This window comes from Anoplolepis gracilipes, chromosome 2, assembly GCF_047496725.1.
Source record: "Anoplolepis gracilipes chromosome 2, ASM4749672v1, whole genome shotgun sequence".
NCBI lineage: Eukaryota > Metazoa > Arthropoda > Insecta > Hymenoptera > Formicidae > Anoplolepis > Anoplolepis gracilipes.
In genome coordinates, this window is record NC_132971.1 from 10,638,671 (window position 1) to 10,664,995 (window position 26,325).

Sequence of the window (26,325 nt, forward strand, 5' to 3'; positions counted from 1 at the left end):
CCAATATTTTGACATTAAGTACGAAATATCTCGTAAAATATTAATTTTTTGATTATCTTATTTTAATACTTTTTAGCACATAATAATAATCATGAAGAAAATACATGGTTGTTTCTTTAAAAAAAATCGAAAGATTAATATTTTACGATATATTTTGTATTTGATGTCAAAATATTGGCACTTTCAAGTCTCATAACTCGAAAAGTACTTAATCAAAAGAAGTTTTATTATAGTGTTTTAGAAAGCTCTCGAGATAAACTACAAGAATAAACAATAAAATATAGGGCTTCCCATTTAAAAAAATGATGGTGACTTTCAAACGACTATCCAAGGTCAAATCAATAGCACTATTTTATGACGTTTTTCGCATTAAACAACTTTTATTTGAAAGATTTTTCTCTAAAATGCTTTATTTTTGAGATATTCGAGCGTTTTCGGATTTTTCGAAAACTCTGTATATGTATTAAATACATATGTATCACGACTATATAGAAAATAAAGTACTCTTTTGATATTAAAAAAAACTTAAAGGCGAAATCTATAAAGGTTGATTCGTCGAAAAAAATCTATCGCGGAAACAAAATTACGCTGCAGTGACTTGAGCAATTATTCGTTGTTATTATATCGCGTATGTGCTAAGACAAGGCGACAAGAAAATGTCAGACGATTATCTCTCATTTACAAGTTTGAGTTACAGCTCGTTGCATAATGGTGATTAATTATATTTATGATCGCGCTTGTGCGAGTAGCTTCGCGACGATTTGCAACGACGATACGACAACCGTATGCACATGTGTATGGGGATTGTTTACGTTTAATCAAGTTGGTATTTTCATTTTCCTACCACGCGGAGACGACTCGCGAGAAGCGTGCTCTTAACGAAGACGTTATTACCGCGAGCCTTCAAGACTGATTGCTCCTCGTCAATAGGAGGGTTGACTCCTCCCGAAGACTATAAAAGTCAAGCCTAGTCGCGGATCGATCGCCAGTATACAACCGCGTCTTTTTATTGTCGCGGTGCCGAGAAAACGTGCAGTTTCGCGCATAAAAAAAAAAAAAAAAAGAAAAGAAAAAACCGTCCACACTGGCTCGTCGCATCTGGTTCGCAGCACTGTTGGTTGCTTTTAAAGGGTGTGACGCTTGAAGGGTGAGTTTTTCAATCCTCCGCGAGGAGTAACATTTCGCTATTATTTGCCGCTCGGTTAATGCCCGACGTTATTGAAACAAGGTAAATGCGAATGAATTGATGAGTTTTTCAAATAATAGGAATATTATTCTACGATATTCTCTGCTTTTTCTCTCGTTCGTATGTCTATTAATAATGTTTGACTTGTATCTTAATGGAGCCGCATTGAAACGATGAGTTCTCCGATTCGCGATATATGATTTTTTTTTACCTCGGGTTTCTCGTCTCTCTCTTTATTATAATATAAACTATGTTTTATACACAGTTTATATTATAACGAAGAGCGATATTGTAAAAGAGTCGAGACATTTAATTCAGGAATATTATTCTGCGATGTCCGACGCTCTTTAGTTCTGCGGTGAGAGGAAACATACATTATATTGTCGATGGACTTTTATTCGAATGTTACGTCAGAGGATTTTATATTAAAATCTGTATTGTCATTGAAAGTAATATTCGAGGAATATTGACAATGATAATACTAATGTAACGAATAAATGTATAATGATTATAAGTAAAGCAAGTATACATATAAGAGCAATGTACAATATAATATATAATTTACAACATAATTTAATAAGTTAATATATAAATAACATAAACCATTTTATCCGCAATACATTTATACAAATTAGCAAATAATGGTACGAATATATCTTTCAACTATACGGCGAAATTGATGATTCTTGTGAAATGGGTTTCTCCGTCGAAATCGAGAAACAAAGAGAAAAATAATGAAAAACGAGAGAATGTTGCATCGATGTTTCCCGAGTTTCGAATAGTCGGACGAGCACGATACGAAAGCCCGAAAACGGGGCTTTAACGAGGTGGCAGGAGGGTGGCGCGCGACGAAGAGACACGTAAAGGTGCAAGGAACCGTGTGCAAAAACCTCTTGTCCAGTGTGTGTGTGTGTGTGTGCCCGTGTATGTAACAGTCCGAGGCTGTTTGTGTAACATTGCTGCCGGGCGTTACCGAATAAAATCGTGGGGTCCGATATAGGAGATGCAGCGGGATCGGCAAAACCGTTTGATACAGTTTCCGAAAGTCCGACACAAGACTATCTCCGGAACTCTCCCTCTCATCCTCGGTAGCCTAATTAACGTAGCAGTTAATTATCCCGCCGCGATTTAGGGTAAACTAGGGTATGATGGCTATAGGCTGTAATTTTTTTAATAATCGCTACATAATGCGCTTTTTTAGTCATTCTCAAAGATAATCGAGATTTACAGTAGTTTATGTGCATACATTGTTCGAAATAACGATATTGTGAATATTATATCAGATTTTTACTTTTGACTACCTGCAAAGTTTTTCATTTGTCCACTAAAAACTGTTGTAACGTCGAATAAATGACAGTTAAGCTATCGTAATCGATGTTAGACATATTATAAAGACATATTATAAACATATCAGATTTTTACTTTTGACTACCTGCAAAGTTTTTCATTTGTCCACTAAAAACTGTTGTAACGTCGAATAAATGACAGTTAAGCTATCACAATCGATGTTAGACATATTATAAAGATATGTAATTTGTTATATGACCTATAATTTTTATTTTCGTTTTCACTATTTTTTTTTACAAATATTATGACCTTAATAATATCCTTATAAATATCTTTTCCTTAAAAGTTGGATAAGATGGCCAATGCTTATGTCGTACTATTTTGATAATATAAAATTGCTATGAAATATTTTCCTTTTAATTTCGATAATATTGCGTAATTTAAGCTTCAGTGAAGATAATATGCACTATTAAAAAATAACAAAAATAAAAGTATGTTTTTTGCATTTTAAAAAAATTTGGCCATCTTACCCAACCCGAGTTTACCCTAATGGTATTCAAAAAATTTCGCGCAATAGCGTGTGAAATTTCTTACCATCTTGTTATAAATAAAATCGATCTTCCACTTTGTGGAAAACAATTTTATTTGCTCGTAGCGTGAGTAAATATGTTCTTCGCGTGAACTATAATATAAATTTTTCAGATAATCATTTTCAAGATTAGCGATAATGTTTACACGTTGGAAAAATCTCATTGAATTTCATTAATTATGCATACACATGATTTATCGTCCAATTATCATAAAAAAACGATTGTTCATATGTAACTCGACAAGATCTTGATATTATATTCATCTAATAATGTTTTTACAAAAAAATCCGTTATGAATTAAAGAAGATTATTCAATATCAGATCGTTAATTCCTATTTTATTACAATAGTTTTCACATACGCTGTGTCTGTGAAAAATAATTTATTACGTAAAAAAGACATAATGCATATTATTTTTGTATTTTTTCTGTCACTGATATGACGCGATGAAACATAAAATATTCCCTTTGCGCAACAATCAATGTTGCGAGATAATCTTGTGATGAGTGTCTGGCGGTTTAATTATTTTGTGATATAACAAGTGCAATATTCGCAAAATTTCGTATTTTTGTGGGAAAATTTCTCTCGACGACAAGAGTTTTCCGAAATTCTTGCTCGTCTCCCTTTATACAGTTAAACAAACGAGACGTGTAATTCGCGTGCAACACATCACGACGAATTTAGACTTTATTTATCTCGATTCCATTTTCGTTATTGCGAAAACTACACGTATCTTCGGACAGTGAAATATAATTATAGGTGCGCTAAGATAATTGCCTTTCCTTTTAACGGCACATTTCTTGATGAACTCGGAGTTGATTTCTTTTTAGATGGGAATTCTTGGCTTCTCGTTCGTTTATATATATATATATGTGTGTGTGTGTGTGTGTTTGTGTTTGCGTGTGTGTGTGTGTGTGTGTGCGTGCGTGCGTGTGTGCGTGTGTGCGTGCGTGTGTGTGTGTGTGTGTGTGTGTGTGTGTGTGTGTGTGTGTGTGTGTGTGTGTGTGTGTGTGTGTGTGTGTGTGTGTGTGTGTGTGTGTGTGTGTGTGTGTGTGTGTGTGGTGTGTGTATAGTTCTCTTTATTCTAAACTTATTATGTATTTGCTTGGATACTATAATTTATAATTGTCAATACACATAGTAGAAGTAGAACGCGCTTATTTATAAATTTCAATATATATGTACATGTCGGTTTAATTAATTATCAAGATATTTAATAATGGAACGTAAAACGTTTTATTTGATTTATGAAGAAATTTTCTGTTGAGTAATTTTGCCAAGCTGGAGTTCTTAATTCATTAATGAATAAGTAACTCAGAAAAAGCGTGTAGTAGTTAAACATTACAGAAATAAAATTATAGAGTTATCAAATATATTTATATATTTCTCTCTCTTTCTTGAGATTTTTTAAAACACAAAAATGTACAATTTAGGTAATGTCGACAATACGTTGCAATTAACTATTTTTCTTTCAAAGTTATCTCGTTCAAAAGATATTAACATCGCTATTGTTTCTTCTAATAAATTATCCATTCCTTCATTCCTTGCATCTTGTAGTTTTATATCAAGAAGCTCATATATCATGTCATAATATTAGCTTGAATAAACTTTGCTCAGAAATTTAAAATTAAATAAGAAAAATTTTAAAATACAAAATTACTTATTTAATTTAAACAATACAATATGTTATAGAAATATCTAAATATATTTGAATTTATATTTGTCCATATTAAAATCCACGAGAGAAATATGACACAAAAGTGTCTCATTTTTGGTAAATCATTTTGTATAAGGGCATGTGTAGCGGAAATATTACACCTATATAAATCTTGAGCATGACTTTTCAGACACCGCATTGCACGCACGCGCGCGCGTCACTCGTTGCACGAGAAAACGTATTTAGCCAGTAATGAGCGGCTGCAAGTTTTTGTTATAATTAGGTTGTTAGCTCGCTCTTCCGGTATTCCGGTCCGCGAGAGCACTCGCGGAACCAGGATTTCTTTATCAAGCTGCCCGCTCGCGCTCGCGCTCGCGCGCGGCAGTACGCGGGAAAAAAGACGGGCGCAGAGTGCATCACACTGGTGATGCATATGCACGAGCGCGTTTTACAGAGAGCAAGAAAGAGAGGAGCGGGCCGAGAGGGAGAAAAGGAGGGAGAGAATAGTTGATTAGACACTTTTTCTGACACGCGTCCCGGAAATGTTGTCTTTATTAACCAAGATGAAGAGGAAACTCCTGACTTTCCGGCTCTCTGCTTTTGTTGCAGCGAATAATTTTAGCCTCTCGCGTTAAATTTCGATTTCTTTACTCTCCTTTTTCATATCTTTTCATCTGCTTCTTGAGATATATTCATGCAATAATTAAGTCGCGGAAACAATAACTAAAAAATCATACATATATTTTTTTAAGATTTTGCTTAAATTTTCTCGCAATAATAAAAACTCGAGAGATAGGGTGTGATGGCCATAGGCTGTAATTTTTTCAATAATCGCTACAAAGTGCGCTTTTTTAGTCATTGTCAAAGATAATCGATATTTACGGTAGTTTATGTGCATACATTGTTCGAAATAACGATATTGTGAATCTTATATCATATTTTTACTTTTGACTACCTGCAAAGTTTTTCATTTGTCCACTAAAAACTGTTATAACGTCGAATAAATTACAGTTAAGCTATCGTAATCGACGTTACACGTATTATAAAGATATGTAAATTGTTATACGACTTATAATTTTTATTTTCGTTTTTACCAGTTTTTTATAAATACTATAGCCATTTTTCTATCATTATGGTCATCTTTTCCTTCAAAGTTGGGTAAGATGGCCAATGCTTATGTCGTACTATTTTGATAATATAAAATTGCTATTAAATATTTTCCTTTCAATTTCGATAATATTACGTAATTGAAGCTTCAGTGAAGATAATATGCCAAACACTATTAAAGAATAATAAAAATAAAAGTATGTTTTTTGCATTTTATAAAACTATGGCCATTTTACTCAAGTTTACCCTATTTTTTTTTAAGATTTTGCTTAAATTTTCTCGCAATAGTAAAAACTCGAAAGGTACACTTTGAAAAATGTTACTGTTTCTATCATGCTCCGAGACACACTCTGTACATAAGTGTGGACTGCGTCATATGTATTTGTTTAAGGAAACTTCTCGTCTTTCTACCGGATAAACAAACTTATCCGTCCGATCTGTTCGAGAAAGCGAGAGAAAGAGTAAAAGAATGTTCTCTTCATCCAAGTATTTCCTCGACATTGGCCATGTGTCGGTATCGTTTTCGTTCGATTCGGAGTTCGATTCGTTCGCTGGAGAACAATGCGGGTCCTATGGGGTTGACCTCGTCTCACTGGTACGGGGTCGGTGTCAGTTCAACTTGTATTTGCGCATCATAAACATTTTCCTTTCTGTTGTACGCGTCATGTAAATAAAGTCTGACATGGACGGGTGTCGCAGGACACGAAACATCGATATCTCTTCCCTCTTCCCCCCTCTGTCCCCTCCCGTTCTCATATTTATGAGCTATAAAACTGCACCTGTGGACTGACCTATAAAAATTGCAGTGATCTACGAACGACAGATTACGAAGCCGGGAATTTAGTTTCTCTAAATAATTGTTGCTGTTGCTAGTAATTATTTTTAAATTCAATTGGATAATTTAGTCAATTTACAATTGATTTTTCTTCTTTAATATGTCGTATTCTTTCATTTTTATAATCTTTAGTTAATTAAAGTAAATTAGTTACTGTTTTTACAACATGTTTGCGCAATCTAATAATCCTCTGCATCTTGATAAAGAAAATAATATGTAATGAACGACTTTGTACATCTCTAAATTTTCATTTATTATAAAATATCGGCTGTGTTTCTCTAATTCTCAATTTCTTAACTTAATTCTTTAATAAAGATAAAAGTAGCGTACACTATTTTAGTAGACATTTATTAGAAACATTTATTTGTTTCCTATCATAAATTGTATCATAATTGTCATGTAATTGACAATGTCATGTCATAATTATTATAGTAAGTTATTTTAAATATATGTATATTTATCAAGTCTATACATTTTTGATATTTTGGTATCGATATTCTGTCATAAAACATTAATCTTACATCTGTTTTTAATTCTTAAACTTCAACTACAAAAATATTTTAAAATTATTCATCGACATGTATGAAACGTTATTAATTCACGTGTATCTCTACCTCAAAATTTACAAATCTTTCTCTTCACTGTATTTTCGAACGAAGAAAAATGGACAACCATTTTATTTTCCTTCCTAAATCTCGCAACATTTTCATTCTGAGAATAATATAAACAACAATATGTTTTTATCGTAACATTTTCATTCTAATTTGAATAGATAAAAAAATGTGTGTAAAACATTACAAATTAGTGCACATTAATTAATTAGGATGTCATGTAGTTCTAGTATGTATAATAATTTTTACTTGGATAATAATTTTAACTCCAATAATTCGCGTTATATTTTTTGTAACAAGTACTTGCGCGAAATAATCTCGAAATAATAGGATGTTCTAAATCACCAAGTATTCTGCTTTTAATAAATTCTCTAATTGCAAATTGAAAAAAAAAAATGGTCTTTAAATTGACATAAAAATTTATTGTTGGAAAGACATTCTAATGGTTTTGGGATATCCTATATAAAGATGTATCATACATAATCATACGTTCAACGTTATCGCGTATTAAGGTAAACTATAGGGTATGATGGCCATATGGAAAAGATGGCCATAGGTTGTAATTTTTTCAATAATTGCTACATAGTGTGCTTTTTTAGTCATTATCAAAGATAATCGATATTTACAGCAGTTTATCTGCATACATTGTTCGGAATAACGATATTGTGTCATATTCTTGTATCATATTTTTACTTTTGACTACCTGCAAAGTTTTTCATTTGTCCACTAAAAGCTGTTATAACGTCGAATAAATGACAGTTGAGCTATCGTAATCGACGTTAGACATATTATAAAGATATGTAAATTGTTATACGACCTATAATTTTTATTTTCGTTTTCACTATTTTTATTATAAATATTATGGCCGTCTTTCCGTCACTATAGTCATCTTTTCCTTAAAAGTTGGCTAAGATGGCCAATGCTTACGTCGTACTATTTTGATAATATAAAATTTCTATTAAATATTTTCCTTTCAATTTCGATAATATTACGTAATTTAAGCTTCAGTGAAGATAATATGTTAAACACTATTAAAGAATAACATTTGCATTTTAACCCTTATTCCATATTGGTGGATCATTTTTGTCCGTGATTTTTCTAACAACGTCAATTTCTCGAAAACAAATAATCGTAAAATAATATATTTAAGTACATTATTTTTCAAATTTATTATTTTAGTCTTTATTTAGAATGTTCAAAGAAGGTACAGTACCGGCCAAAAATATATCACCTTTAGTATTTTTGAGTATAATTTTATTCAAAGTGCATGGATATTTATAATATCATAATATATGTTTTGATAACAGTAAATACAACTTACCGAATAAAATATTTTTTATAAAATAATATAAAAATTTAATTTTAATAATCTAAAAAATTAATTTTATAAGTAAGTAAAAATTAAATTAAATTTATGCTCAAAAATCCTAAAGGTGATATATTTTTGGCCGGTACTGTATATACATTTTTTTCAGATTTTTAAAAACACTTTTACATATTAATAAAACTTATGGAAAATACGCTGACCCACCTTTTCAGTTAGAAGGTGCCAAAAATAACAATACGGAGTAAGGGTTAAAACACTGTGGCCATCTTACCCGAGAGTACCCTATTAAATAATCTAATGACACGTCGTTGCGCATCGCTAATGTCGCGGAAATTAGCGTAGAAATTTTCGGCCCACTCGACGCGCCAACTATCTCACTTGTGTCCTCGTGCCCCTTTCGAGTGCACGGGATCGAACTTCCTCTCCGCCGCAAGTTCCGCCGCTCGCGGCGGTGCCCGGCTTTGCCAGGAGAGGAGAGCTTGCGCCAGTTCGCGGGCAGCAGAGAGCCGCGCGCCGCGGTACGGAACACTCCGAGATAGGTTCTCGTCGCGCCGTCGCGCGCCGGCCGCAGTACTGTCGTACGGTTTGTGCAAGAACGATCGTTCTTCCGCTCGCATCGCACATCTTGTTATGATACTCGACTCACTCGCTGTCTCGACGATATCCATTTGAATTCTTTTTTTTCTCTCCCCCCCCCTCTCCCCCCTCACCCGATTTCTTCGATCGCGCACCTGGCGCGCTCCTCGACGTGTCGAGATCCTCTCGTTCGTCCTCTCTTCAATTCAGAAATATTCACGCGCAAGGGGTGAACGTTTGATAGACATTCGTCGATTGTGAAGAAAAAGGATGTGATCGCGAAGCACTCGACGGATGGTGGCGATCTCGAAACATGATTTTCGATGATCCTCGGAAAGATGAACGGCACCGCTCTAATAAGGCATAAGAGCGCGAAGGGATCGAACGCTAGGTGTCATCCTTGAGAAATATAGGCACGATACGGTGATTGAGGTGATCATAGTACGAGCACAGTTGGGATAGAATTATGTGACAATCGTGTGCCTCTAATTTGCTCTGTCAGAGTTCTGGGACATTCCTTGAAAAGGAAGGAATCTTTTTATGTGAAAGATCTTGAAGATCCACGAACATTCGCTAAGCTTCCTGTTAATTATACGAAGCTTCGTCTTAATTATTCAAAGAAACTTTACGCGAAACAAATTGCTTTTAATTATTGTATCTGTGTATCTTTATTAGTTTCCTTTTACTTATGTTAATATTTCTATAATTAATAATTTTATTATAATATTTAAGTCGATACGTGTCGCAAGATTTAAAAAATACTCGCAAAACCGATTTCTTTTAAAATTTTTTATTTTTTCTTTTTTATCTGCCATTACATTTATTCCTGTCTTATAATTTATTCATCAAATTGTCCATTACTAATTCGTTAAAAAATATCTGCAAAAAAGGGGATTATTTTGAATTATTTGTGAAATAATTATTCAAACATTTTAATTAGTTGATATTTATTACTGGATTTTTCATCAGCTAATTATTATATTTATTATTATTATTAATCTTATATTTCCGGACTGTTGAGCTTTTGGAAATTTTAACATAACTATTTTTGTGATTTAAACGCATATCTTAAATTTAAGACCAGATTAAATACGGAAAGATTTATATGTAACAACAGAGAAAATAATGAAAATTAAGTGATTATATAGGTTCGCTTCGCTGAATGTTTTTTGCGAGGACAATTTCGAAAGTAATCGGACTCAAATATGATTTGTTGTTCGTTGCGAGGTAAAAATATCAGTGAAAAGGAAACTATGTAACGTTGCATTCAACGTGAAATATCAACGAAACGACGAAACAAGTAACAACAAAATAAGCGACGACAATCCAAATAGTAACAAGCACTACAAGCAACAGCAAATTAAGTAAACGCGATTAAATAAACGATACGTTGTGGAGTGTTGTTCTTCTACGAGAGAAAACGATAAAATTGACACAATACGGACTCCTGTGTGTGAATTGCTATGTTAAATTATTAACTGTGAATAAGAGATTCAATTTTTGCATATGTGCGCATGTATGTGTAAGTACGCGATGGAGTACGGCTCCCTTCAATGAGATCGGACAAGTCAACGTGAGATTTAAGGGTTGTTAATTATCCTTGGAACTGTCCTATAATTGTTACTAATTAATCGACGTGACCGCTCAAGCTTTTCATCTCTGTGTACTGGATTCTCTGTAAATTTCACGCTTTCGACGTCGCAAGGTGAGTCGAACCTGCATAAATATCCTTTGACAACACACCTAAGCTGTGTACCTACACATTTTCCACTTGCTTATACGTAACACTAATCACATAAGATATTCGACAAACACGTTTGAAATCGCTCTGAACTTTGAACTAAGATAAATCGCTCTTGAAGCATCTTTATACAATATTTTATGCAATTTATGCAATTTTTATCATTCAAAATTGATCTTCTTTCTCGATGGAAAACGATGATAAATGAACAAAATAATTAGAACTGAATATAATATATACATATAAATTTTTATATCGAATCTAAGCATGTTGATGTTACTTTTTCAGAATGTTTTAAATAAATGTTCTTCCAACAACAAATTATTTGACTAATTTGGAATTAGTTTTTGTCTTAACAGAAAATGTCGATGATAGTTTTCATAAATGTTGTTAATTTTCAAATTACAACTAATTAAAAAAGAAATCTTACTTTTCGCAAATCAAACTCTGCGATGTCGAAAAAATAACAAAACTACTACATTTTTCAGTTAGAATTTCAAGTTTAATAAAATGTTAATTTAACATTCAATTGCAAATAGATTTATGATACAAAAATTTTGGCAATTTCCAATAAATAACGTGTCAACGCGTCAACGAATCTAACATTAAAACAATATTCGATAATTTTGGGATATCTTATGCATCACTCGAATAAAGGCCTGAAACGTCTTTCACGTGCTTCCCTTGATTTTGCCGAGTGCTCAAAGATTTAAATATCAAAAAATTATGTTTTTTATTTTACGTTGGCATTTTACGTTTACTAGTATAACTAGGGAATCATGCGGCATATTTTCGTTTAGGCGTAATTTATTATCGCGTGTTTCTTATCGGCCTAGAATGGTTTTGGACTCTCTGTGCCTGCCTCCTGCCTAATCAATGAGACCTTCCTGCTCAAAACTCGCGAAACTTTGTCTTTTTCAGCGGTTTCTCGTTTATGATTATACGCGCGTAAAATTACCTCATGTCTGTTTTACGTTCAGAGCAGGCACAAGAAGGAGGTACGTTTCACTATAATATAATAATACCAAGACTGTCGGTGAATAATAAATTAAGAGAGGTAAATTAAATGTTGCTTTTATTCTGATTTTTCTTTTTCGTGACTGCTTCCTTTTATTATTGGATTTTGTATATTTCTTGACGGGAATATAAACCGACATTTCTTATAATACTTAATTTCTTTTATTTCTTAATACTTTCGCGATTTGTGAAAAATTGTGAAAATAATTATTTCAGAATTCACATTTTATAAATTGCATTACTTTTTTTTCAGAATTTATATTGTAAATCTCTTGCTATATGATAGAGAATTAAATCCTGCAGATGATTTTTACAATCACCTTTCACACATAATTTTTCTATCACGCTGAATGGAACATCGTTGATTCTAATCCGCTAATCTTTTTTTATATCTTTTTAAAAATCTTTTATATCTTTTTTTTAATATCTCAAGAAAATATTTGTAAAAATATTTTTACGCATTTTTATACATGAATATTTTAAAAAAATATTTTTGCGCAGTTTTATATTTTCATCTTATGCGATGCGACGCTTTGGAAAATAATATTTTCAAGAGTCTCCGAAAAACCTTTGAAATCCTCAAAATATCACTCGAAGAAGAGAAACAGGGACAGAGAGAGAGAGAGAGAGAGAGAGAGAGAGAGAGAGAGAGAGAGAGAGAGAGCAGAAATATTTTTATCCTGTGATATGGCATAAAAACTGCCGATTTAGCAGCTGTTGGTATTTTATTTGCATTGCGTTATTCTCAGGAAAATGCGATATCGTGGTGGAAAAGTTTAAACGGACCGGAATGCATTTTGTTTGTCTATATACGAGTAGAGGGAAATATTTCTCGTTTAGTAGCTGCGTTTATCTGCGTATCAGTCGTCTGCATATTCTTTGTTTGCATAAAGATTGCCTGTTGGAATTGATAAATACATTTTATATACTCGGTCGCAAATCAGAAAAAAAGCATCTTTTTAATTCTCTGCTTTTCTCGATCGCGCTAGTAATAAGAATTCAAAAGTAATAAGATTAGACGGTTCTTATGCATAAAATTTTCTTTCTTTATTTGTGTTATAATTTTATATTTTTTTATTATTTTTACTTTTATATATTCTCCTATTATTAAATTCATTTTTATGAGATAAATAATAGCTTGTGTTTGCATCAAGATTTCTCGACACAAAGATATACGATTTCGAGAATTTATATTAATATAATACATAAACTCGCACGTTAATATACATAAAACACATGATATTTTATTTATTTATCATAAATATAATTTTATAATAAATATTACATATATATATAATAAACATGAAAACGAACAGACATATCTTATATTAAATGCCTGGCGTTTTAATAAATCGCACGCAATATTATCTCACAGTATACATTAATTAATAAACGAAAATAAATGATTATTTATATATCGTCGAAATGTAAATTAACGTAAGCATTTGTTGTGCTAGGAAGCGACATCGATTTATGACAAGGAATTCCGCTAGCTTTTTAATTACGCCAAATTTTCAATTACGTTCTCGCATATAAGTACCATTATTCCCGATTGTTATTTTACTGTTATAAACGTATTCGTTTGTATTGACGGTTTTTACATACGCAGAAAATCTCCTGTGGATTATTATATTCATTTATTCGTTGCAGCTAGCGAGGTAACCTGCCATAAAGTAACGTAATATTTGTTTTGTATTACACACAATGTGTGTTTCCGCAATTTTTTTACAATGGTAGTGTGTTTTGTGTATAATTTTACTTTGCGTGCATAAAAGAGCTAAGCATAAAAGAAACGTGAATTATAATTACTTGACTAAAAGGCACATGTTGGCCTGACTTGACTAAAAGGGACATGTTGGCTTAACTTGAGGAACGCAATTTTAGAAATAAAAAAAATTAATTTAATTATATATAGAGATGTAATGTGATAAGATGACACATCTTGTCACATTATGCATATAATGAAATTTCTAAATATTTTAATATCGTGAAATATAATATCTTTCAAGCTTATAATTCGAAAATTGACAAATATTTTTTAAGAATAAAAAGCATAGTACAAAACATTATTTTAATGTAGATCATAATTAAGTATGACATACACTCTTCTAGAAATTTTCCACATTTTTTTGCCCATTTCTTATCAATTCAAATGTATCTAATAAGCTGATACAAGGAACAGATATACTATTTTTAAAATTAAAGGAGTGAACGTACTTGAATGAAAATGGTTGAAATGGGTCAAATATGAAAATTATTTTTATTTTTTTTTTAAAGAAGTAAATATATTTCTGAACATTTTTTTTTGCATAAAATTATTGTATTTTTATTAGATACGTATAAGTTTTTACAAAATATTAAATGAAAATGAAAACCTACTAAATGAAAAATTGCTGGACCAATTATTATCATTTTTTAAATTTATTTAAAATTGCCAAAAAGTAAAAGTTAACACTATTCAAATCAATTAAAATTTAGAATAGGCTTTCTGTAAAAAGCATCGATTAAAATAGCCAAATTTATGAAAGAGAAAGTGAAAAAATACTATTTAGATATGTTTACTCAATGTCGAAAGAAACGGGAACATAAAGATGTATAGTTTTGCCATATAAATTCGCAACTACGTCCATCCTCTTAAGCCGAGTCACTTATTTAGCCTTATATGAGGAAAAAAATTTCTCAGAAAGAAAGAGAGGGTTATCGACCATTCTCTCGCAAATTGAGAGTTATTTCACGAATATAATTCATCCCCGAAAGCATCTCGCTCGAGCGGACTATAAGCTCGTCGCGATATTACGCGGTTTCGCGAAGTCTCGTTTCGCCGCGTGATATCCGGGCTTTATTTTCGTTGCCCACTCATTTCGTACCGAAATGAGGCACGCCGCGAAAATTAAACTCGCGAATAATGAGTTAATTTGAGCTCGCGATTAGTTAACTCCAGCCGCTACGTAAAACGTCTGGGTAGTCTCGCGCTTGGAATTGTGTCTAATTTTTCAACACATTCTCCAGACGGAAACAAAATAATGCGGCAATATAAAGATATTAAAGATCTATCATTATTCTTTTTCTTCAACTTATTTCCGACTTTATACTAATCCGACCGCAAATTTTATTTATTTGCACATATTAATGATCAATTAAATGATGAAATTACTATTATTATTTAAAGAAAGGAAAAGTAATAAAAAAATCAAGAAAACTTCCTTTTGAATTATATATCCATTATTATATTCGTTTAATTCACAAAACCTAAATGTAAATTCTCCATTCTTATGAATATAAAATAGCTCAATATTATTCAATATCAAAGCTGTCAAACTGCTCGTTAGTACGATAGAATCTCAGGAAGCAAGTACTAAGGCAATGAAGTATCTCTTGCACTACACGAGCCGAGCTCAAGTTCACATGCGTAGAATATTTTGGTTAGGTTACTATCTTCATTATATATTCCGTGCTTGTGTATGCTTATGTGTCAGTTACAAGAATGTGGAATCTTCACTGAAGCCGCGCGATTCACGAAACTTTACGACAGAGTACATTCCGAAAATTCCGCTTTGTGAAAATTTCATTTTCGCGTGGGTCATTTTCTTCTTTCCCTTCATGCTCGTTGCAATCAAAAAGACTTTTTAAAAAGAGCGAGAGAAAGAAAGAAAGAGAGGAGGGGGATTGGGGGAGGGGGAGAGGGACAGGAGAAAGCAACCACTGTTATGGTACACGCAAGGAGTTAATTAGGGTCCTGAGGTAATCCTTTGTTCTATTTTATATATGGACTACATGGTAACAGCATTCAAAATAAACAAAGGCGCTTAGTATTAATGCAAAACTAATCGCGGAATATGTGCTTTCATCGACGTAAAATCGGTATTGTATTATTATTGTCGTTATTATATGGTACAGTCCGGAATGCAATCGAAGAATAATTTATTAATATGAATGATTTATGAATAATTAAAATTATGTCTGTAGAAATACACCATGTTAATGAAAAAATAATGTACAATATATATATATATTGTCACGATTTAATGTAGAATTTATTAATTGGAATTTAAATATACATATTTTTTAGAAATATAAATTATTTTCGTAATTTTATCAAAAATATATATATATATATATTTTTGATAAAATTACGAAAATAATTTATATTTCTAAAAAATATGTATATTTAAATTCCAATTAATAAATTCTACATTAAATCGTGAAAAGACAGATTCTGTCTTGGTTACGGATTAAAGATCTTTGATAAATTTGAAAACTTTTCTCCAGATATTAACGCGTATCGAGAAATTTTATAATTTTCAATATTAAGTTTAAATTAAATAAAATTCTTTATTAAATTTAAGTGAACTGAGAAACAAAAGTTTGCTTCTTTTAGATATAATTATTGTTTTCATTGTGAAATATTTTTATAATTAGAGTCTTTAACTTTGACATTTTTGCAAAGAAAAAATAAACTGAATTTCAAAATCTCCGATAAATTGATCCGTAAAAAATGTTTTTTGATAAATATCTTGCTGATATATAACACATTATAAGAGCCTAAAAATCTTTAGGGAACAGGAATTAAAATTATTAACTTTAAAATTATTTACTTTACTCTAAAAAAACCTCTAGTTTCTAGAATCTACATAATAAAGTTGAAAAATTAATTCCACACTTCGTTAAGGATTGAAGAAACATAAGTAATTAATTAAGAAAATTGCGAGGAAATTATTAAAAGAATTGAAACGCGATAAAGCTTTTTAAACGCGAGCCGATAAGCTTCACTTCTGAATTACGGTTTTTATGCAAAAAAGTTACTTTATAAGCGAGCATCGCACGAGAGATAGTCATAAAGATACTTTTACGACAATGTATGTGAGATGCATACAATCTTCTTTATATGTATATACATATATTCCACACGTGCAGATGAGTGAAAAAATAAGAGAAACTGCGTAATAAAACTGTACATACAACTTGTCGTAAAAGATCGCAAGTTTCATCGTAAAATGCGTTAGTTCTAATAACATTTCATTTTTTTTTTTTATAATTTCTGATTCGTGGAGTTGCTCTGTTTTTATGTCGATCACTATTCATAATATAAATGCTACGATAAAACTACATAATCATTGTTCCAGGAAAAGAAAGAAACAATAGTTTCCATGATATTTAAAAGTCGATTATTGGTTCGGCTTTCGAAAAAAGGATCCTCTTTCGTTATTTACAATATTTAGTACTGCTGCGGATCTCGTATCGCGTTTTACGAACATTCGACGCGTGGCGCTTCCAGAAAATACACGAAAAGCAATATTTCTTTACCTGGTTTGCAATAGCCAGCGACCTATACCTCGTTAATCATTCGCCTTCTGGCAAGTCAAACAATTCACCTAAGAATGGAAAACTCCGAGCGATAATTAAAGTCACAATAGACAATAAATGTTAAAAGACCAGAAGCGCACTTACGGCTCTCTTGAATTGTAGACTCTCCAGACCCAGCAGCATGTGTGTGTGTGTGTGTGTACACACGTGCCTTTAATTAAAAGCTATCCGCTTCGCGTTTCGCGGCGTCGATAAATAATCGTTTACCATAGTAAACGACAGCCGTTACACTTGTTACACGTTCTTTTTAATTTGCCCCTCGCGCCGTTACTTTTAATTCGCAGTCGAATTCGTCGACGTTCGACGGGACGGGAGAAGGTGAAACGGGAAAGAAAATGAGAGAACTAATTCCACTTTTAATTTCTTGAGATTTCAACCTCTCCCACCTTTAGAAGAAGTAGGAGGAAGAGGAGGCTGCAGAAATCGATTGCGCGATGCAATCTTGCCTCGTGTATCGGGGACTGGCTGTAATTAAAAGAGATTCCTGGCTCCGCAAACCTGCCGTTTTTTCGCAATAAAATTGCAGCTGCTTCCGCGTACACGTGGCCACATCTATCCGTCTAACTTTTGTTCTTATCATACAGGCGGTTGCAAAAAAAAGCGCCCCGCTTCTTTCAATTTATAGTGGATTTAAACTTGACAAATACCTTTCTTCCTTCGAGATGGGGACTGTTACGCCTGACTTAAAATCTCACTCTTTAATCGAAATTTAATACAAACCTTCAAAAAATTTGTCTAAAATTAATCCTTGCGAGAAATTCATTCTGCTCACGTACTCTCAGAAATAGCTTCATATTTGCATATGTACATACGTAAGAGTAAAATCTAATAATTGTATAAGTAGATAAATCTATATTTGTAGATTTTAGAATACATAAGTAAATACACATAACACTTTCAGTTATAAAGAGAATATATATTAATAATGTTTCTTGAAAAAAAAAAAAACAATTTTCCACTGGAAAAAAAGAGCTTTGACAATATTCGCGTATAAATCTTGAGATACAAAACACACAATGATGAACAGTGGTTAGTCAGAGGACTCGATACGTCACCGGGAGTCTACAAATCCTCTTCGTTTGGCGTCTTTACGATATTGCACGGGCACGTCCAATGAGCAAATAAACATGGTGTAAAGCGATATTCCAGTTCTCTTCCTCGAAAACTTGCGATACGTGGCGACACGCGCGTTCGTATCTTCCTGAAGTCAGAATACGCGAGGTCGAGAAATATACTAGTGTATTAGTTGCGCAAGTAATCTCGAGATTTGCGTGTATCCTACACTTTCGTGGCGCGTCGACACGTGTCGGAGAATATGCGTCAAAGCGCAAAGGATATTACATTCGGATGAAACACGGTGGGAATATCTTGCCAGTAATTTGCACAAGCGCGAATTGTATGTTATTATGTTTATCTCTTGCATTCCTATTATCAAAGAAAGAGATAGAGAGAGAGAGAGAGAGAGAGAGTCTTATTATATAACATTAATTATATATAAACCTGCGATGAGTAAGCATTGGGTTAGTTTATGCAAGGCATCCCAAAACCATCGAGTCTTATCGTTTACTGCAACTTTCAATTTTTTTTCTTATCACATGTCTTTGTAAGTTATAAGTTTTAAATTGAAACTTACACTTTTTGATTGTATTGTAACATTTAATTTGTAAAAAATCTTTTTCAATTATTTATAACTCGAAAGCTATTAATATAGCCGTGATATTTTCTAAAAAAAACTCAACTTTGAGGAATCTGTTGTTGAGAAAACATTTGATGATTTTGGTGTTCTATATAATGTATTCCATATTTTCAGCTTTTCCCTTTATAAATGAATTTTCCTTCCGAAATAAATTTAATCCTTTCTGTAATCCCGTCAAATTTGAAGGGTATTTTAAGTGTATTTTCCGCGTCACAGAACTTATTTCGCTAAACCGAAATCGATTTTTCGTATTTAAATGGAAAGGTATAGATTTACTAGCAGCTCACAATTTTCAGTATCTAATATCTTGACAAGGGAGTTAAATTTCCTTCGTGAATCGATGCAGCTCGAATATATACAAATGAACAAACAGACACGAATCTAAATCAATATATCGTCCCTTCCTTCGTTCGCATAGCAACTTGCTTCACTACGCGAGACTACACGTGTTTCTTGAGTATACATACACACAAACACACTGTATTTGTGCGCACAAGCACGTGAAATAACACAGGAGATGTCTGAGGCTTAATTAGAAACATTAATATGGATAAACTACAAACCCCTTCACTATCGAGAATCCCATCCCCTCCCTGTCCACCAACGTGAAGAATTTGCATGTTGGCCGTCCGCCGACGAAGACACCCCTTCGCCACCTCGTTGCTTCCTTTTCGACAAGGCTTGGATTTAATTTAAAACCCCGTTGGATTACGCCGCTGGCGGTCCCTGGCAGCATAGGACGTTCATATTGGCTCAACGAAGGAAATAATAGGATTTTGTCTCCGAATGGTGACGAAAAAATATAACTCTCAAATGTAGTTTGGTAAAAGTTATAAATAGTCAGTAAAAATGTTTTGGAAAATTTTTAAATCTAATAAATTATATACAGACTCAATTATTTGTATATAGAATTATACAGGATTTTCCGCGATAGATTTTTTTCGACGAATCAACGAGATATCGTCTTTTTTTTTTTTTTTATTAAAAGAGTACTTTATATTCTATATAGTCGTGATACATATACATATATGTATTACATATACAGGGTTTTCGAAAAATCTGAAAACGGTCGAATATCTCGAAAATAAAGCATTTTAGAGGAAAATGTTTCAAATAAAAGTTGTTTGATGCGAAAAGCGTCATAAAATGATGCCATTGGTTTGACCTTGGATAGTCGTTTGAAGGTTACATGAAGGTCACCTTGAATTTCTTAAATGGGACACCCTATATATTTTTGCATATTCTTGTAGCTTACCTCGAGAGCTTTCTAAAAAACATTATAATAAAATATTTTTTCATTAAGTATTTTTCGAGTTATGAGGCTTGTAAGTTCCAATATTTTGACATCAAATACGAAATATCTCGTACAATATTAATTTTTCGATTATCTTGTTTTAATACTTTTTAGCACATAATAATAATCATAAAGAAAATATATGCTTATTTCTTTAAAAAAATCGAAAAATTAATATTTTATGAAATATTTCGTATTTGATGTCAAAATATTGGAACTTTGAAGCCTCATAACTCGAAAAGTATTTAATCGAAAGAAGTTTTATTATAGTGTGTTGGAAAGCTCTCGAGGTAAATTACAAGAATAAACAATAAAAAATAGGGTTTCCCATTTAAAAAATTGATGGTGACCTTCAAACGACTCTCCAAGGTCAAACCAGTGGCACCATTTTATAGCGCTTTTCGCACCAAACAACTTTCATTTGAGAAATTTTCCTCTAAAATGCTTTATTTTCGAGATATTCGACCGTTTCCGGACTTTTCGAAAACTCTGCATATATAATATAATATATATTATAATTAAATTTCATATAATTTATATAATTTATATATGCGCGAAATAACAAACTGTAACAATGTTGCACATTTTTCTCTCGCTCGTTCGATCTTGAAAGCGCGATGCAGCTGAAAAGAGTTTAATGGAAATCCGGGGATGAGCGGCAATTCGTGCGACGAGCGTAAATTCGTCTTAAACGCCCGGTCACGATATCTATATGGGATCGATTCGTCGAAACACAAGCAAGACAAGGCGCCGCGCATTCGAGGGACGTCTATCTAATTGATCTTCGGGGACTCGTCGCATCTGCGCCGCGCTCGCGCGAACAATTAACCGAGTCGTCGATGCCTCGTAAATAGCCGCAAATGGACCGCCGCGATCGTACAATATGTCACACGCAAAACTGTCACGCAATCCAGCCGCGCGGACGTCAATGCGCGCGATCGATTCGCCCTCGCCCGCTCGATGGAGCAGCGAAATCCGCTTATCCGAGAGCTCACCATCGTTTGGTAATAATCGCCGGCGATATATCGTTCCTCCCCCGGATGTAACTACGGCGCTATCTTCCCGAGATTTATGATGTGCGAGACGTTTATGATGCCCTGGGACTGATGGAAGCTCCCGGGGATAATTTGTAACCGCGGATACAGCGGAGGAGCATTGAGGAAACTGTCTTTCATTTATAGATTTTCTTCGATTAATTCCATTCACCATTTTCTTTCCAAAAATATTCTTAATTGCTAACGTCAAACATATATATATGTATATAATTTTCTGAAGAAGTAAGAAAGAGACTCTTACTTTATGTCTTTAATTTTAAAAAGTCAATTTGCTCCAATAGAAGACTTCGTCAGTCAAACTTTAATTGTTAAAATAATTAATATTTATGCGTTGTAATTCTTTTCGATGGTTTCAAATAATTAATGTTGGCCATCAAGAAACGGTAAAAAAATAAAAACAATATTTTACCGATATTAAGAGAAAATATTAGGTTTCACTGACATGATTATCTTTCTTTCATTACTTTGGCAAGATGCCCGTCCCATGAAAGACTTATCCCATGGAATAAATGTTCTCGCTTGATCTGCACGTAGGTATCAGACGTATAAAAATTTATAGACGGTCACAAAGAGAATGAGATAACCGTACGAATTCAGAATATAATTTTGCATTCTATCCCTTCAGTTTTATTTATACAGCTTTTAAAAATAATCCAATGTTTTCGACTAACAAATACATTTTTTATAACCAAAAAAAATGCAACGAATTAAAGAGAGAGAGAGAGAGAGAGAGAGAGAGAGAGAGAGAGAGAGAGATTTAAACAGTTCATCCTCTCTCCGTGTATCGAGTGATCCAGCGCGATAACGATGAATCCAGACGAGAATAGAGATAACAATTCGACAGGACTTCACAGATCCGCTTAATGATTGGCTGTACTTATCTGACCTGATTTCTCAAGTCGAGAGTATACTCGAGGCAATCGTATTTTTCGATAGCGGGAGACGCTCGAGTGTCGTTGCAATCGTAGCAATCAATCAGATTACTCTCTTTTCGTCTGCCAATTGTAAGTCGCGACGATTTCGTAATTTTAAAAAGCACTACTTACGAATCACTTACACCAATAAACTATTAATTGTATCAAATTCTCTCGCGTTCTTCGTTATCATTTTTTCGATATCTGCAGACCTTTCAAATATTTATATAGATCTTTAATTATTGATATATTAAAAGAAAATATATAAAAAGAATATAATTAATCTAACTTTAGATTTGCATTGTACTTATCAACATTGATGTCAATTTCGCGCAATTATCGATATCTACAATCTATTATTGGCCTGTCAATTTCTTCTAATTGCTTTAAAAGTTATAGAAAGGAAAAGAAAGTAAGGCGCATATTGCTTTCTATAGAAAATAAAAAAAGTTATAGATGTTTTGCGGAAAAAGTTAACAGGACCGTGACGTGACTTGTTAAACTAACTATCGATATTTTTATAAATATTTCCTCCGTTAACTATTAAGATTTCTGGATGTTTAAATAGTAGACGCACAGGTGTTTTAAGCACCATATCTCAAAGTTTTAACACAGTCTACAGCTGCTGTGATGCGGTGAGACAGTTAACGAGCTTCAGAGTAACTCCCAGCCAGACTCGTGAAACTTTCGCGTCTCTTTCCGCGACAAGACAAATATGACGAAATAAGTCGTATCGGAGCGCGTTGTGTCTCCGGGAGCAAAATCAAGGAAAAGGATATCTCGCGAACTGTCACACAATCGTGGCAATCAATCGCGCGCTCTTTCTCTCTCTCTCTCTCTCTCTCTCTCTCTCTCTTTCTCTTTCTTTTCGCCCGTCTCTTTGTGCAATCAGGGTGCGCTTCATGCCCGGCTTACTTGGATATCGTTTCTTCCGCCAACGTGTCCTCGCGATCTCGCGACGTTGTCGGTCCCGAGATTTTCCGATCTAGGCTGGCTGGCGACCAGCGTCGCGAACGAGACGTGCCAAAACTGCGAATCGGCGATAGGTACTTAGATTCGAAAATCCATCGCGATCTAAGAGAAAAAAAAAAAAGAGAAGGTTTCATCATGAAAGAGAGGATGGTCATCCGATCAAAACTAATCTACTCGCGGAATGGAAAATATCTCTAAGATTTTGCTTGTCGGAGGAAAATTGAGATACTTTATCTCTAGAGGCGTCTCTAGAGAAAATTTCATCATCTTCAGGCGGAAGTTCCTTCTCAGACTTTTTGACTTCATATGCTACTTTGATATTTAAAAAAAAAAATTGTATGTCTCTCTCTTTCTCTCTCTCTCTGTCTCTCTCTCTCTTTCTCGCTTCGGTCTCTGTGTAATAGTTTTTTCAACTAATTGTGTGAGTGGATTTTAAATTAAATTTTTATCACTTTATAACTTAATTAACAAGGTATATTTTGAAATGTTAAAATTTTTTAAAAAATTATGAAAATCACGAAACTTTTTTTTGCTGCGAAAAAACCGATTAGGGAATATATATAATATTAAATATATTTTCCAAACATTTTTTCCAAAACATAATTATAAATTTCCAAAAGAAATATAAGTAGATTATTGAATCTGCTTAATGCATCCTACATTCCCTTCCTCATTGTGTTCTAGTGCTTCTTCTTCCTGGCTCTTGTGTTTATACGTATTCGGATAACCGCAAACAGCGGCGTTAATTTACCAAATTCCAACTAGACAATGGGCAGCTCGTTTAGGATCATGCGGGAAGAACAATAGCACTTAGTCGACGATGAGGCTGGAAGCAGCTTGTCTGTTAACCCCTCAGTTATATTGCATGTACTATACGCTTAAATATATATATATATATATATATATATATATAAGCTCTTAAACATACTCTAAATGCGTGTTTATGAGAGCTTTATAAAGTGATTATGCATATGTTTGAATTTATTAAATATTTGTCAATATTAATTAACTAAATACATCTTGCATATTAGAGAGAAAGAGAGAGAGAGAATAAATATGTATATATATTTTTTTTTTTATACAGTTTTTTAGTTCGCTTTTAACTAGTTAGTTTGTATTACGCATAACATTTAGATGAATAAAAAATTCGATAACTTCAATAAATAATATTAATAATAATACAATAGGGTAAACTAGGGTATGATGGCCATAGGCTGTAATTTTTTCAATAATCGCTACATAGCGCGCTTTTTTAGTCATTATCAAAGATAATCGATATTTACAGTACTTTATGTGCATACATTATTCGAAATGACGATATTGTGAATCTTATATCATATTTTTACTTTTGACTACCTGCAAAGTTTGTCATTTGTCCACTAAAAACTGTTATAACGTCGAATAAATGACAGTTAAGCTATCGTAATCGACGTTAGACATATTATGGCCATCTTTTCCTTAAAAATTGTCTAAAATGGCCAATACTTATGTCGTACTATTTTGATAATATAAAGATTCTATAAAATATTTTCCTTTTAATTTCGATAATATTACGTAATTTAAGCTTCAGTGAAGATAATATGTCAAACACTATTAAAAAATAACAAAAATAAAAGTACGTTTTTTGCATTTTAAAAATCTATGACCATCCCCGACTTACCCGAGTTTACCCTATAATTGCATATTTTATTAAACACATTAATCAAAAACATTACTCTTTCTCTATTATTCGCATTTTATATACATATATCTGGTACATGATGAGATCCAAATAAATGTCCGATAAGAAAGAAAAATTTGCCCAGCCTTGATTTCCACATCGCATTTTTAAATATCTAGCTGTCGCTATTCTTGGGTGCGGACAATAAAAAGAAGTCGCCTTATCTTTCACGTGGAAATCATCCTTCCCGCCCTTTATTATCCGGCCAAAGGCCGTAAATGGCATAATGTACCGATACTGTTTACACAAATGTGATATTTTGAATGTGTGTCGCGAGCCGCGAAGCTGCATCGTAATCTCGTTGTCGGCCGCATTGAAAACTCCAGGGGCATTTCCGTTCGTTTCAGCTCGCGCTGAAATGCACTTTTGATAAGAGTTCAAAGCCCGCCCTCGCCTTCTCATCGTTCTCCCGACTACGTGAAAGGCAGACGTCGTCGATCCAAGCGAGTCCCAATTCGCTCGTGCGGACTGAATGGAAAGCCGACCGTGTGCTATCATTCGCGACGATTGCGGGAATTTACTTCGAATGCACGACTTTTCGCGACGCATTTTGATCCTCTTTATAAGCGCTATTCGCATATCTTGTCTGCAAATTGCGATCTAATTTAGAATTATAATGAGGAATGATTTGAATATAGCTTTTACCTGTATAAAGACGATGAAATGACGGAAATGTTCCAAGATTCGTTGAAAAGTTGACGAGAAGAAAACCTCTGATATTCGCGGACTTGAATAAATTTCTCAGATTTTGCTTCTTTTGTGCATCCGGGATCCGCGAAAGTATTGATTCGCGGAACACTGAGGGCTCGCGAGATCAAGGAACCGTGGAATTAAGAATTCTTGAAACACAGCACATCCGTGTGCTACGCCGAGGATTTATGAAAGCAAGGACCACAGGAACCAAGGATCCGTGGAATGAAGGCACTGCGAAACCAAAGATTTATGGATGAACCGCTTTGCGCTTTACGCTGTACGCAGCTGCATTTTTCTCGTTTCGCGCGAATGTGATTTAGTCGACGGTTTTGCGAGAAGTCATTAGCCGCGCAACGAACGGCGGAATCGTCCACGTGGAACCAAATAAGGAAAACAAAACCTAGTTTCTCTCTCTCTCTCTCTCTCTCTCTCTCTCTCTCTCTCTCTCTCTCTCTCTCTTTCGCTTTAGAAAAATGTGTTATAGAAACTTTATAAACAGCGCGCGAGATTTAATTATATCACCGATCGGATATCGCCAAAGACAATAATTAATTCTCCGATCGGCGGCATGTCACTTTTTGTTTACATGATCCTCCTCTTAAAGAACCAGCTTTATTAGAAAAACGTTCGCGTTTGTAACGCGACAATTAAAATTGGATTCTAGATCAAATGTACGAGTATAAA

General features: G+C 33.5%; 1 protein-coding gene across 3 annotated transcripts in view; it reads left to right on the forward strand.

The window, feature by feature from the left end:
• Positions 1 to 958: 958 nt before the first annotated feature.
• LOC140676043 (cysteine-rich venom protein kaouthin-2) overlaps positions 959 to 26,325 on the forward strand; it is a 67,294-nt gene continuing 41,927 nt past the window's right edge. The window contains exons 1-2 of one of the 3 annotated variants that reach the window (XM_072910682.1): positions 9,091 to 9,607; positions 10,324 to 10,880. The gene's annotated coding sequence lies outside the window, so the exon portion shown is untranslated. Of the gene's footprint in view, positions 1,148 to 9,090; positions 9,608 to 10,188; positions 10,881 to 26,325 lie in introns of those variants that run through there. The other 2 variants (XM_072910680.1, XM_072910681.1) reach the window with 2 other exon arrangements.